The sequence below is a fragment of the Pseudopipra pipra genome, chromosome 6 (assembly GCF_036250125.1).
Source record: "Pseudopipra pipra isolate bDixPip1 chromosome 6, bDixPip1.hap1, whole genome shotgun sequence".
Taxonomy (NCBI): Eukaryota; Metazoa; Chordata; class Aves; order Passeriformes; family Pipridae; genus Pseudopipra; species Pseudopipra pipra.
In genome coordinates, this window is record NC_087554.1 from 44,767,615 (window position 1) to 44,782,017 (window position 14,403).

The 14,403-nt window shown below is 39.7% G+C and overlaps 1 long non-coding RNA gene across 2 annotated transcripts in view; it reads left to right on the forward strand.

Annotated features, from left to right (window-relative positions):
* Positions 1-382: 382 nt before the first annotated feature.
* The window catches only part of LOC135416128 (uncharacterized), a 31,756-nt gene continuing 17,735 nt past the window's right edge, over positions 383-14,403 (forward strand). For both annotated transcript variants that reach the window (XR_010431452.1, XR_010431451.1), the window contains exons 1-2: positions 383-652; positions 6,231-6,470. This is a non-coding gene — a long non-coding RNA (uncharacterized LOC135416128). The remainder of the gene's footprint in view (positions 653-6,230; positions 6,471-14,403) is intronic.

Below are 14,403 nucleotides of genomic sequence, written 5' to 3' on the forward strand. Positions count from 1 at the left end.
GCTCTGGCTCTAAAACTCGAAGTCTATGAGCTCCTCCGGCTCCTCCGGCTCCTCCTCCTCTACGGGACGGCGTCTGCGTCTCCTATTTGGGGGCCGGCGCCTGCCAGTGGGGGGGCTGCCTGTTTCATCTTGGCCAGCGTAGCCAGCATGGCCCCTCATCCGCGTGTTCCGGCGGCGGGAGCGGCTCTGGCCGGCGCGACGCGTCTTGTGCAGGTTTGGCTGGCTCCGGCTCCTGCTCCGGCGAGCCCTGCCCCTCCTCCGTCTGTAGCCGGCCATGGTGGTGCTGGCTGAGCGGCGTGTATGGCTGCTCTGCTTTTATAGGGGGTGCCAGGGTGGAGCCCTTTGTGACACAAGGGCTTTACAGAGCCAGCCTCACCAGTGTTGTCACAATGGCTGCATGGCCACGCTGGCCACACATGGGCTCCGTGGCTACTGGCCAACCCCAGTCCACATGAAGTGGGCAGCTGTGTCTTCAGGGGCCTTGCTTCACCACCAGCATGTGCCAGTGGGTCTGCTGGACACTGACCTGACACGGCAGAAGCAAGAGGAGTGTCCGGGCTCTCTGGCAGTGCGAGAGGCAATACACAGGCAGAGAAGCCCACTGCAGTGGTGGCAGTGGTGTCAGTGATGGCGTTTCCAGCTTTGATTGCATGTAGGGCTTTTGCTTTTTCTGGTAAACTGCCTTTTATCTCAATTAATGAGATAAAAGTAATTACTTTTATCTCAAGTAATTTTACTCCAGCAGTGAGGGAGTGTCTTTGAAGTGCTTTGTTTCTGGCTGTGGTTAAAGTATGACCCAGCTCCACTGTGGATGCCTAAGGGGTGTAGGGGAATATCTGCTCTGCAATGGCGCAAAATGGGATGAAGGGTGAGAGCCTGTGAAAGCATCATGTTCCCCAGTGTCTGCAGAGGAAACTCTACTGCTATGCCTGGAACACCTCCTCCCCTCCTTCTCTCCTGTCCTGGGCTCTGCAGGACTGTTTCTGTCATGTAGTCTTAAAGACGTTATCCATGGCTGCACTGGCCTTGCATCACTACAACCATGTGTGGGCAATTTAACCTTCTGTCTTATTTTATACTTTTGTGTCATTTTATTCAAACCAGAAACTGTTACTATTGTGGTAGCATAGGCTTAAAAGACCCTAAAAGTCCTTAAATGATACTCAATAAATAAATACAAACTAGTCACTTGCAGTGTTTGCTGATGGAAATTACTCCATGAAAATAAAATAACCTGATATGCTTCAAACTTCATAGAATGGTGGCTTATAATCAGTTTATAAGTGTTGGTAGAAACATTGCTTCTGCTCAAGTGCGTATTATCATTTATAGGGCAAAAATTCTGCGGAAGACCTAAAGGGAGCTTCTGAAAACTGTCTTCAGGATATTTGGTATTTGCGCTTGAAGAAAAGCTCTCTGAGAAGTAGATGAGGTCTACTTTTCATCCTAGTGTTATTTTTTATTTCTTCTTATCTTAGACAGGAGAGGCACAAAGTAATTGTAGTGATAGTACTGTAAAATACTGCAACTACAGTGCCTTCCCTGGTGCTATGTGTGAGTTTGGCCTCATGATTCAAGAGCAGATGAGGCTTCTGCATTCCAAGGTCTGCCAGCAACTCCCTGTAAGTGTAGCAAAACAGTTTCATTTGTTTTGGCATTAGTTTTTCTCAGTTGTAGTTAAAGACTGACTTAATGGAGATGCTATGAATTAGTGCTTATGGATATTTATGAGATTGAGGCCTCTCTCAACTATTTTTTTTAATGGTCTTGGGAATCTGGAGTGGTCCCAGTTGACTGGAAGCTGGCTAACATTGTCCCAGTTTTCAAAAAGGGCAAGAAGGATGACCCTGGAAACTACAGGCCTGTTAATCTCACTTCAGTTCCTAGTAAAGTTATGGAGAAGATTATTCTGGGAGGTACTGAAAACCACCTAAACACAATGCAGTCACAACCAGGATGGCTTCATGAGAGGAAAGTCCTGTTATCAAACCTGATTTCCTTTTATGACAAGGTAACTACCCAGCTGAGAAAGGGAAGTCAGTTGATGTAATCTTTTTGGATTTCAGTAAAGATTTTGATACTGTGTCTCACAGGATCCTTCTGTACAAAATGTCCGGGATGCAGCTGGATAAACACGTCAAGTGGTGTGTGAGCAATTGGCTCAGGGGTAGAGCACAGAGGGTAATAGTGAATGGGGGAACATCAGACTCATGACCTGTCATTAGAGGGGTTCCACAGGGCTCCATCTTAGGCCCTGTGCTCTTCAACAGCTTCAAAAATTACTTGGACACAGAACTGGAAGGGACAGTAAGTAACTTTGCAGATTATACAAACTTGGGAGAAGCTGTTGATTCCCTCCAAGGGAAAGAGGCCCTGTAGAGAGACCTCAACAAATTAGAGGACTGGACAATCACCAACCACATGAAGTTCAACAAGGGAAGGTGCCAGATTCTGCACCTAGGATGGGGCAACCTGGGATGTACATACAGACTGGGGAATGAGATGCTGGAAAGCAGTGCCATGGAAAGGGATCTGGGGGTCCTAGTCTACAGCAAGTTGAAGATGAGTCAGCAGTGCCCTGACAGCCAGGAGGGCCAACCGTGTCTGGGAGGGCATCAGGCAAAGCATCGCCAGCCGGTCGAGGGAGGGGATTGTCCTGCTCTGCTCTGCACTGGTGTGGCCTCACCTTGAATATTGTGTGCAGTTTTGGGTACCACAAAATAAGAAAGATATTCAGCTATTAGAGAGTGTCCTGAATGGCCTGAAGCTGTGTCAGGAGAGGATTAGGTTACATATAGGAAAAAGTTCTTCACCCAGAGGGTGGTTGGGCACTGAAACAGGCTCCCCAGGGAAGTGGTCATAGCACCAAGCCTGTCTGAGTACAAGAAGAGTTTGAACAATGCTCTCAGGCCCATGGTGGGATTCTTGTGGATGATCCTATGCAGATCTAGAAGTTGGACCTTGATGATCCTTATAGGTCCCTTCCAACTCAGAATATTCTGTGATTCTGTGTGGTTAAATTGAAGTCCTAACATATTTAACTCATCATTTTTTGGTAGATGATTTCAGGTATGACTGAACTAAAGTTTTAAGTAGGACATGTGAAAGTTTTGATCAGAGCTTAGGTTCTTTAAATTTTGGTTATTTTAACCTCTTGGTTAATAACTACAAAGTGTTTACTTTTCTCTTTTTGTTGCACTGAATTGAAGGCACAGTAAAAGTTTTGTGGGGATGGAATCATCAAAAGGATAATGGAGTGAGTTCTCTTATCAGTAACATTTTTTTGTTTTAATTCTGTCCTTGTCCTTACTTGTTTTTTCATAAATGTTGATGAACAGTCAACTTGGTATGCTTACTGAATTTTTTTCAATTTTCTTTCATAAAAATTGAGCTATGATGTAATCAGTAGATTTAGATAAGTTTTTCTTCTCACAACTAGAGGAAGAACAGAAATGCCGATCAGAAGTTTTGTAAACATTCCTGTTATAGTGGTGGGAGACAGCAGTTTCTTAATACCTGGAAACTTATCTCAGTCCCAATCGGTTAGGGAATAGCTCGATGGAAGTGAAATAGCTGGATGCAAGCGAAAGCATCCAATGTGTTTTTAGTGGTTTATGTGAAAGGGGCCATTGGATTTTGGTTTTTTTACAAGATTTTGTAACATTAGAATTACTACCTGTGATACTGTAATTGAACAGTAAAGTTTGTCTTTTTATGTTTCAATAACATTGAAAGATTAATGTAGTTAGTGTTACAAGAGGTTTTTGCTCAAGGAGCAAGAGTAAGTGATATCCACAAGTGTGTAAGTGTATCAGTAGACTTTGATCATTTCCCCATGGTGATTGTACCATTTGGTGTCGATGTAGCTTTAGTGGGACATGCACCCTGTGGTAGGAAATGTTTTAATTTGCAGGCCAGCTAATATTCTGAGCAGGAGAACAGGGGCCAAATGGCCTATGAGAACTAAACTTTTCTCATAGAGCTGGAAATTCTGTTGACTGGGAAGAAGAACAGAGAGAATTCCGACTCCTCGTTTTTGGAGATAGCTCTCATTTTGCCAAAATAAGCATAATAAGCCAGACCTGTACCTAATGGTAGCTCACTTAGCTTTTATAGATTTCATATATTTGCTGCATAAACCCCTTAGTTATTTGTGTTACTTTTACTTGAATTCCTTTATTGGAGAGTCTGTGAACCCCACTCAGGACTAAGGCAGGCTATGGAAAGGCTCTCAGTCAATTTAATGGGATCAAAATGGAAAAAGACATATAATTTTTGAAGTACATGAGTGTGATAGTAAACCCCTGAAACTAAACACTGCTTTATGATTAATAATGAATGTTTCTGGTATATTTGATTAATGCTGTGACCAATACTATCTTTTTGGAGGCTTAAGCTTGAAGTGGACAAAAGAATGAAATTAAAAGGGTGTTCTTGTATCATTGTGGGATTGGTTTCTGTTACTACAGAAGGCAACCATAGTTGCCTTAGTATTCATACTAATCTAGGTGTATTTAATGACAGAATAAGCTGGTGAATGTAATGATAGGGCTTTTATCTATACTTCAGCCAGCTGTGGTGAAAATATTGATTCATTTATGTTTTCTTATTCTTTGGAGTAAAGTTACTCTTAAGACTGGCTACCAAAATAATTTGCTGTAGCCATAACCTTTGCCTGGTGTAGTTAATGGGAAATGTGTTAAACAATTTGCTACAGCTAATACTACTAGATACTGAGGAATCAATATCTCTCTCATCTTTAGTTGCACAAACCCCTTTTGTCACTGTGGGATGTATGCAGTCACAACTGCATCAGATATTTCTCATGTAGATATTTAAGCATTTTCCAAGTAATTTATTACCTTCTTCCTTCTTTTTCAGTTTCAGGTTGGTTAGGATGTATTTGTTGCACTAATGCTTCATTATATGCATTATTCATTTCTGTAAAATACTTTCCAAATAAAGGTTACTTAAAAATGTTTTGGTATAAGTAATGTATCTCTTAAGATACCTTAAGAATGTGATATCCAGTATTTAGTGGTGCTACAACTCTGCAATGAGGTGAAGGTCTGTCTCCTTGTGACTTTTTAATGCTGCCTGTTCATTTTGTTCATTACTATGAGCAATTTAGCTCTTTCAGATACTATTCCTCATGATGACATTTTAAAGCTTATTTATCTCAGCTCAACTTTGCTTGTTTTGCAAGTAACAGTGAGCAGTTTAATAAATTGCATCACTGTTGTAGAAACCTGATGGCTTGAATCATTATTCTTGATGGCTGCTGATTTATATACTTAAAACACCATGTTACAAAACTGGCTTAGAGTCATCTCTGAAATGCTTACCACATGCTATAAGCTAGCAGATTTTATGGCAAGGCCTGGAAAAGTTGACTGCCAGAGCAATCACAGTGATGCCTTGAAGTACAATAGTGCAACCTGAACATAATAATGCATTTGAATCAGCTGCTGCATATAAGAGTCCTCAGCTGTTATTTGACAATTTGAAAATAGAAGGGAACAAACTACTGGCAAACAGATACACTTCAAAAAGATTATTAATAATGGGGCATAAGATGTTTTCCAAAGTGCCAGAAAAATGATCAGCTGGGTAAAGGTGTTCACACCTTTTCCTAAGAAAGGACATAGAATTCACTGAAATTTGAAAGGAAATAAGAGTAGACTATAACAACTGTTCTAATAATTGGTAGTGGAGAATTTTGCATCTTCTTTCAAAACACCTCAAAATGTTCATGGACATTCTCAGCATTGACAGTTTAGTACTAAGTGTGTTTTCAAGCAGCATGAGTAACTTGAAATGCTACAAAGAAGACAGAACCATCGAAATATTTAAGCGTCTCACAGAGGATTTTGGATTAGGACTGGTTTGAACTGAAAACTGAGAATGTCTTTCATAGAATTATAGGATCATTAATGTTGGAAATGACCACTATGATCACTGAGTCCAACTGTTAACTCAGCACCACTGCACTGATCACTAAAGTATGTCCCCAAGTGCTGTATGCACATGCCCTTTGAACACTTCCAGGGATGGTTATCCCACTGCTTCCCTGGTCAGCCTATCTGAATGCCTGACCAGCCTTTCAGTGAAAAAATTTTTTCCCAATATCCAAACTCCTATTGGCACAACTTGAGGCCATTTTCTCCTGTCCTAACACTTGTTACTTGGGAGAAGTGACTTACCCCCACACTGCTACAATTTCCTTTCAGGTAGTTGTGGAGAGAACAAGGTCTCCCCTGAGCCTCCTTTTACCTAGGCTGAACAGTCCCAGCTGCCTCAGCTGCTCCCCAGTTGACTTGTGCTACAGACACCTCACCAGCTTTGTGGCCCTTTTTTGGACATGCTCGAGAACCTCCATGTCCTGTTGTCAGTGATCCAAAACTGAACACTGGATTTGAGGTGCAGTCTCACCAGTGCTGAGTACAGGAGGACTCTGGTACTTTCTAGAGGTGAGTGAAGACTTAAACTGCAGTCTATAAAGACAAAATTAAACTTTATCAGTAAAAATAATGGCTTAGAAGAGACTTAATTTCCTTAATTTTTTTTATTCTACTGTGTGCTTAGTCAATGCCATCATCATTCTTTTCTGTCTGCAGTTAATATCCTGAAGGAGGTGAGAAATTCTTTATCTAAACTTTAGTACTGTAATCTTAAAGAAAGTGCTTCATAATGATATTTTTAGTATTAATGTGATCTATTATACTTGTAGCTACTATCCAGTATGACACAAAGGGATGATGTTGCAGGCTTATGAAATAGCGCTTAGTTTATAGAGTATGACAGATATCAACAAAATTATTCTGCAAGAAGCTTAGGCTTAGCTTCTGTAAAGAAAAAGAAGGGAGTAAACAGAGAATGGAGGTATTGTACAGGTGGTGCCTAAGAACAACCCTACTGGCTCAGATCAAAGTATTATTTGTCTCAGCAGTCTGATTTAACATGATCCATCAGCAGTGGTTTAGAAGAAAACATAAAAACTTCCCCAAAATACTGTCCCAGATACTGAACCTTTCAATGGTTTTGTCTTCCATAATTCTGTCATGCCTTTTTCTGAAGCTACACACACTTATTTTTGTATTTTAGTTTGGGGTGTTTTTGGTGGGCTTACAAGGGAACATTGAGGACTTGATTAGCATTTAGGTATCAGGCAAACAAAATGGTGAATGGAAAAGAGAGCAAAAATGGAGATCTCAGTCAAATGAGAAACAGGGAATTGTTCACACAGAATTTTGATGTTTGAAGTAGGAGGTAATTTAGAAGTGAGCACAGCCTAGATTCAGAGGCAGTGCCCCAGAGGGACTACTGAGGGGCAGAGATGGGCTATTCAGTAGAAAGTGAGCAGGGTAGTTTCAAAGCCTGAAATGACAGGAAAAAACCTGAATTACCACTTTGTACTGAGTCTTCAAAGGACTGTCAACACGCTGGCAGATACCAATTTAAACCAAAGCATCTCTATATTTTTATTTTGCAAAGCATATTTTTTATGATTTTTCTTAAATGCCTCCAAAATGTGCTTGTGAAATCTAGTACTTTTGTCTCAGCTGAGCCAGTTCTTTAAAGCTGGCCAGCTCTGGAACAGGCCCTTCCAAACTCATAATTATTTGCTGTTGGCAATCAGTAAATTCTGGATGCCATTTCTTTAGGTCAGAGACTTTGCTTTCTGGATCATGGTGATTTTTGCTGGGTTCTTATTGTCCTCACTTAAGCAGCACATAACAAAGCCCAGCAGAAAAAAATCATTCTCAAAAATCTGGCATATTGACTTCAGTGGAGTAGAACACAGATCAGAAATAAAGATCCTGTTTTTGTATAAATATCATTGATTTAGAAAAGGGAAGAAAAAGTAGAAAATGAAATGCAAAAATGACGTATTATGTAATTTTTTTCCTAGCTAAAATGTGTTTTATGAGACCCTGAGGCACTTATAGCTCTTCAAATTGTCGTTAACCAGCAAGGCCCGTTTATTATCATATTTGGAGAAAAAAGACTGTGCATTATATTTCTATTTTATAACAAAGCAACCTAGAGAGGTGAAAATTTTCTACCCTCCTTTTTGAGACCAATGGTTGTTTTCTGCTCGGGCCACACTAGAGACTGGGGGTAAAAAGAAAAGGAATTTTTAGGAGTGTTGAATTGACTATTTAAATTCATTTTACAGTATCTTGCTTTCCTGACATGTTTACTTTACAAATGCTTCAGCTCATGGCCATGACTTATTTTGAATGGCAAAGTATATAATTAACATCAAGGTGAAAGGCGATTATGCGTATAAATACTGCACTATGCCCTCCAGAAACCACTTATGAAGCCAATTTAGGTTACACATAGTTCAGTCTCTCAGAAATCCTACTTAATAAAGCCCTGAGGCACTCTCTTTTACTGAGCAGTTAACAGAAAGCGAGTTCCTGGTGTGATTGTGGGGAAAAGAAAATTTTTGGAAAAGGGTGAAGAACCATATGAGACAAACAAATGTTTCTTCACACAGTTCTGCTGAAAGCTGAAAATGCAATTTATATGGGCAGTTAAGGTGGAGAATAACATAGTCCAAAAGTACTACAGTGAAAGTGCTTGTATATGAAGTACAGTGATTTACGCTTGAGATATTCTATCCATCCCCTTCTATCCATTTTTTCCTGACTATTTAAATAGATGTTTCCCTAGAACCCTCTCCATGAAGACATCCTGAAGAGGGATGATTCTCAGCATTTGGCATATGAGTTGCACCATGAAACCCCTTGGAGGTCCTTGCTTATGCAGGCACATACTGACAATTTCAGAAGAGCTGAATGGCAGTAAGCATTAGATTCTCATTTGCAGTCATCATTTTCAGAAATCCAGCCCTAGAAAGACAAGGTTTTATTAAGCAAGTAGTATGGTAGTCACTCATTACAATTTGATTATTGACAATGTAGACAGAAACAAGCCACATATAAAAACATTGTGCAATAACACTATATAAGAACCATGTGTTATCGTGCGGTACTGGAACAGTTGTTATCAACTTGATATATTTGGATTTCAGCTTGGATTTCTGATGCTGGCTAGATTATGGACTTTTATGTAAGACATTTTTATGGTGCTTCTGCCAAAACAGGACTTTGTGTCATTATTCACTGATTTCTTTGGACCAAGATAATTCCCACTGATATCCTTGCTGGTCAGAAAATCAATTATAGTAGGCTCATAAACATACATAATTGAGTTACTACTCCATTTTTAAGCTCTCAAAATGCAGAGAAATGCTGTTATCAAATCAAGATACAGTCATATATTTAATAGTTACTGTTGTAATCAGCACTTATGAGGACAGAAAAAAAGATTTGCTGTTGTTGTATGATCAATTATATTTCCACTGTTTATTTTGACATCTATTCTTGTGATAGCTTGATTTGCATATATACATAAACTTTGTACTCATCCACACAAGATGAGCAAATTTTGCAGCTGACTAGTTGTTTCAATGTTTACAGTTACCCACATGCTATACTGATTTCAGCGCAGTGAACCCAATGGTTGGCACTTTCTCAGTGTAAGGCAGAGCCATTGCAATGCTGCTTAGTGTCAGAAGGGACTGCATTTCACTGTGCAGTAGTGATGTGGCTATAAGGTCTGCAAAATAGTTTTAAAGATATTTTTTCATTATTAAAAATATATGAATCCACTGCCCTTGTAGAACAAAGGACAGATATAAATGCTCTTCTACTAGAAGGCAAAGGACAATAGTTGTTTAGCGTGAGTGGTTCCTGTTTCGTATGTCATTCACATGTTCTGTGTCTCCCCAGCTATCCTCTGAACATACAGCAGCATAAGAGGTCAGACAAGGGTTCAGCAGGAGCTGAGCATTGAAGTCTGAAGTCCTCTCACACTGACACCTCCAGCTGACTTCTGGTGCTGACTGTTCTCCTTTGAAAAGAGAAGGGGGACATCACTGCCCTCCCTATCAGCATGGTGGGGGTACTATAAGGAATTACTGTGACTACTAGTACAGGCAGGCAGGTATTGCAGCTTTAGGCTGTCTTCTTTTTCTATGCACAACTGCTCTGAAATTCAGATGATCAGACAGTCTCACAGCCTGTAGCGTAAGAAAGGCAGGAAAATAAGGATCTATTCATTAGTTGCCAAGTGGGTAGTTTTCAGTGCTGCTTTCAATGAAAAAATACTGCCTGTGAGGTTTTTTCTGCTAGTGGCACAGAGGAGATCTCTAGATGTGATAATACTGGGTTGGAAGGGATGCATTAATGTAGTCTCCTTCCACTGTTGAGAATTGGCTTGTTAGGGACCTTTTTTACACTCAGAGGACACAGGGAACATGAAATTTGTCTTTCCTTGGTACATAATGTCCCTTTTAACTTAAACTACTTAAATAGTACACTCTTAACACCTTCCAAGCCACATTTCCCCAGGTATAGTTTACTTTTCTGCTGTTTCATCCTGTACCTCAGTACTGACTGGCCCACTGATCTGCCTCCCCTGCTCTCATCTCTGTGCTGCCTGCTATTTTACATGCTCTCCCTTTTCCGTATAACAGCCTGCTCTTTCCCTTGTGAGCTCTCTCCTTATGCAAACCCCTTCTTCTAACTATTTTTGTGGTGCTGACAGGAAACGAAAGAACAGTAATGAGGCACTTAGATGGAACTGACAGTTCAATTATTTATTTTTAAAGAATGCATATATTAAAGAATTCAAATTGGATGGGCCAGATCCTTATCTGATATTGCACTTTTATGTCAAGAGAGTAGCTCTGAATTGTGCCAGAGAAATCTCTCTCTTAATGTGTGCCTTTTCTTTTTTTTTTTAATGGTAGTTGATTTTTCTGGGAACTCTTGCTATGTGTGCTGTTTCAGCACATATGAGTGATAGTAAAGAAATCTTTTGGCATTGAATCCAACTATTGCTAGACAGGTAGTTGTATCCTTGGAGTACCTTAAGCCCCAAGAACGCCTGGCAGCACAGCGTGTGCTGTCTCAGATCATACCTGCGGGACTTCATCAGGGCAGTGCTGCTGGGGCACTTTGCAGCACAGCAAGGGAATTACACAGTTCTTTCTGAATCGGAGATCACACCAGTAATCCATCATTCAAAAGTTTTAAAATCAACAGAGTGCTATTATTGAAGAGACATAATTGTCACTGTTCAAAATAACACTCTCACCTATTATTTAGCCAGACCCAGAACAAATTGTCTACAAGAGCACATATTTTATCAAGTATTCTCTCTTGTTTCAGAAGCATGACAAGCAACTATGAGATAAAACTGCAAAAAGCATCTTTGGCATCTTCTTGTCCTGGAATGTTGTTTTCTGGATAAAGCTTAGATTATACCTATTCTGACCTTGGAATAACTTTCAAAATCAGGGCTATTGTTCAATTCTTCCTTTGATGTTCTTTGTAATTTTATTTTCATTCACTTGCTGTGAACTACAGGATGGTGAAGGAAGAAGTGGCAAAACTTTTTATGAGGACAGTGAGGCTGGTGAGCATCTTTTTGAATTGAAATCCTCTCACACATCTGATTTGAAGGCAGCTGTTTTTGTAGCCAACATGAGGAAAAATCAGGACAATGTGCAATTCAGATAAACTTTCAAGTTTATGTGTAGGAAAGATTGTTTTTAGCTGTAAGTAGAACAAGGAACTTCTTGCAGCTGTGGAGACTCTTTGTACAACATACAGTTCTAGTTCAAATGCTGTCCAGGTCACTAGTGCTCATTGTTCAATTCTTTTTGAGCTACTAGAAAGTAGCAGAAGATGTCACTACTGGTACCCTAGCTGATACTGTCGCCTGAGAGACAAGGCAGAACAAACTAGAGGTTATGAACTCCTCTGTCTTCTACAGAATTGGACCCATCTCACTGGAGAGACAGCATTGCAACTGGCTGCATTTTACTTAACCAGTGGATGAAAGTGTTTAGTCTCCAGCTAGAACTGTCAACCAAGCTTGAAAGTGACTTTTAAAAATTTTAGCCAATTTATAGCTGGCTGAGGTTTTGATTTTATTTAAAGACAATTATCAGTAGAAAGGTCATCTGCCTGCTTGGCTGTCACCAGTCCCAGGCTGCATATACAGTACAACTAAGTATCAGCATTTCTAGGAAATTGGATGTACTCCATGTCAAGGATTTATTCTTGGAACATAAAACTCATCTCGGAGCCAGTTCAAGACACTAGGCAGAACAGGTGCTGACCAAAGGACATGAGTCTGTTGATCACAACTGATGATCTGTTTTGCCTATGTTGGATATGGCATCATAAGTACAACTACTGAAAATCAGCATTGAAAGAGATTATAAAGAGGCTAACATGGAGGAAGAAGGCAGAAAAGTAGTTTATCTGTGAAAATTACCTAGACATAAAATTTAGAAAGTTGACGTAATAATATACCTTTATTTCTCACATCTGTCAGTGTGCAGGGAAGGTATACTGTGCCACAGTTCTGCATGGGAAATTTTGACAGAATCTATGTCTGCTACAACCATTCAGCTAATGCACTTATGTGTGATGACCTTCTCAGAAGGCATCAGCAGGTGAAACTCTTGTGCAATGTAGGACAACCTCAAAGAACTGGATTTTCATAATGTTCCTGTTGACATGGCTGTGCTCAAGCAAATAGAAATATCTGAGAAACATCTTCTTTAGGCCAGTGGGAAATGCTGGGATTACTCTGGCTCTCTACAGTCGCTCATCCTTTATTTTCTTGCTATATATCTCTAAAATACGAATTCATGAGTACTTGAGATTCACAAACATTTTTCATATATTCAATACAGAAGCCATGTATTAAAGAGCATATAGAAGAAAATAGCACTTGTTTTTTCCTGGAACTGAAGATAAACTGAAATTATTAGAAAATCCTATTCTAAGGTAGTACCTTGAATGAGAAAATATCAAACCGTTTAAAGCAAGTTCATATCAGGATAAATATCCAAAGTCCAGCTTGTTTGGTGTTTTTTTTGGTTCAGCTGAGTTTTCTGTGAAGTCTTTGCATTATGAGACCTTTCTTGTAATTTCAGTTGAAGTCTGTAAGATGGGATGTATATATGGTGTTACAGGGAAAAGAACCAACACATGAGAGACTAGAGAATTGGAAGTGTTCAGCCGGGAAAAGAGGTTTCAGGGTGACCTAATTGCAGCCTTCCAGTACCTGAGGGGAGCCTACAAGAAAGATGGAGATATACTATTTACAAGAGGATGTAGTGACAGAACAAGGTGGAATGGCTTCAAACTGAAAGAGTAGGTTTAGACTAGATAGCAAGAAGAGATTCTTTACTCTGAGGGTGGTGAGTCACTGGAACAGGTTGCCAAAGAAGTTGTGAATGCCCGTTCCCTGAAAGTGTCCAAGGCCAGGTTGGATGGAGCTCTGAGCAACCTGGTCTAGTGAAAGGTGTTCCTGCCCACAGCAGGAGTGTTGGAACTGGATGATGTTTAATGTTCCTTCCAATTCTGGCAATACTATGATTCTATAATAGAAAACGCAGTGCCTTAATACAATAGAAAATACTCCAAAAATATCCTATTGTATGTTCTTCATCCTTTTGTGGAGTTTTTCTGAATTTGCAATAAAGTTGGTTAAGCCTCTGAGGACTATTTTCCTCTGTGTAGACAAAATTAATGGTGTAGACACCATTAATGGTCTAGACACCATTTTATATTACATGAATATGCATGCAATGCTTTAAGGAAAAGTATTTGATGTCTCAAGGAATCTATAGTTCAGAGAAAGAAGAGAAGAAGCTATGTTGGAGGGTAAGACCTTATAGAGATGGAAACATCTCAAAGTTATTGTTGGAGCAGGTGGTATATGTGAAGTATGTAGGCAGTGGCTTTTACAAGTTCGTCTTTTTTCCTTCATTATTTATTTTCTGCCAATGGGAAGCTGATATTTCTGCTTTTGCTTCCTTTTTTCAGTAACTCTCATATGCTCTTATGATTTTATTTTTCATATTATCATAAGCTGTGAACTTATGAAGAGAACATGTGCTAATGCTATTTCTGAGAGTCACAAGTCACAACTATTCAGATACACTTGAAGAAACGATGTCATTTTTCATTATGTCTTTAGACTAATTTAGTAGACAAAAGCAACAAAATGAAATGGAGAAAGAGATCGAAGTTCAGTTGCCATTGTATTTGCCATCACCTACTCTTGCATACAGAAAATTATTTAATTTATGATACTAATTTGATCATTGTCCTGACTGAAGCAACAGGACTGTGGGATGTTACCGTGACATGTAGCAAGGAATCTAGCTGTACATGCAAGACTACCTTCAGGCCAACATTCTGTGGTTTTGAAATAATTGGAGAGAAACAATTAAGGCTGGACATTATTGTTGTTACTCTTGTATACTTCAGGTACGGACCCATGAAAAATAAAAGGCTTTTAGGC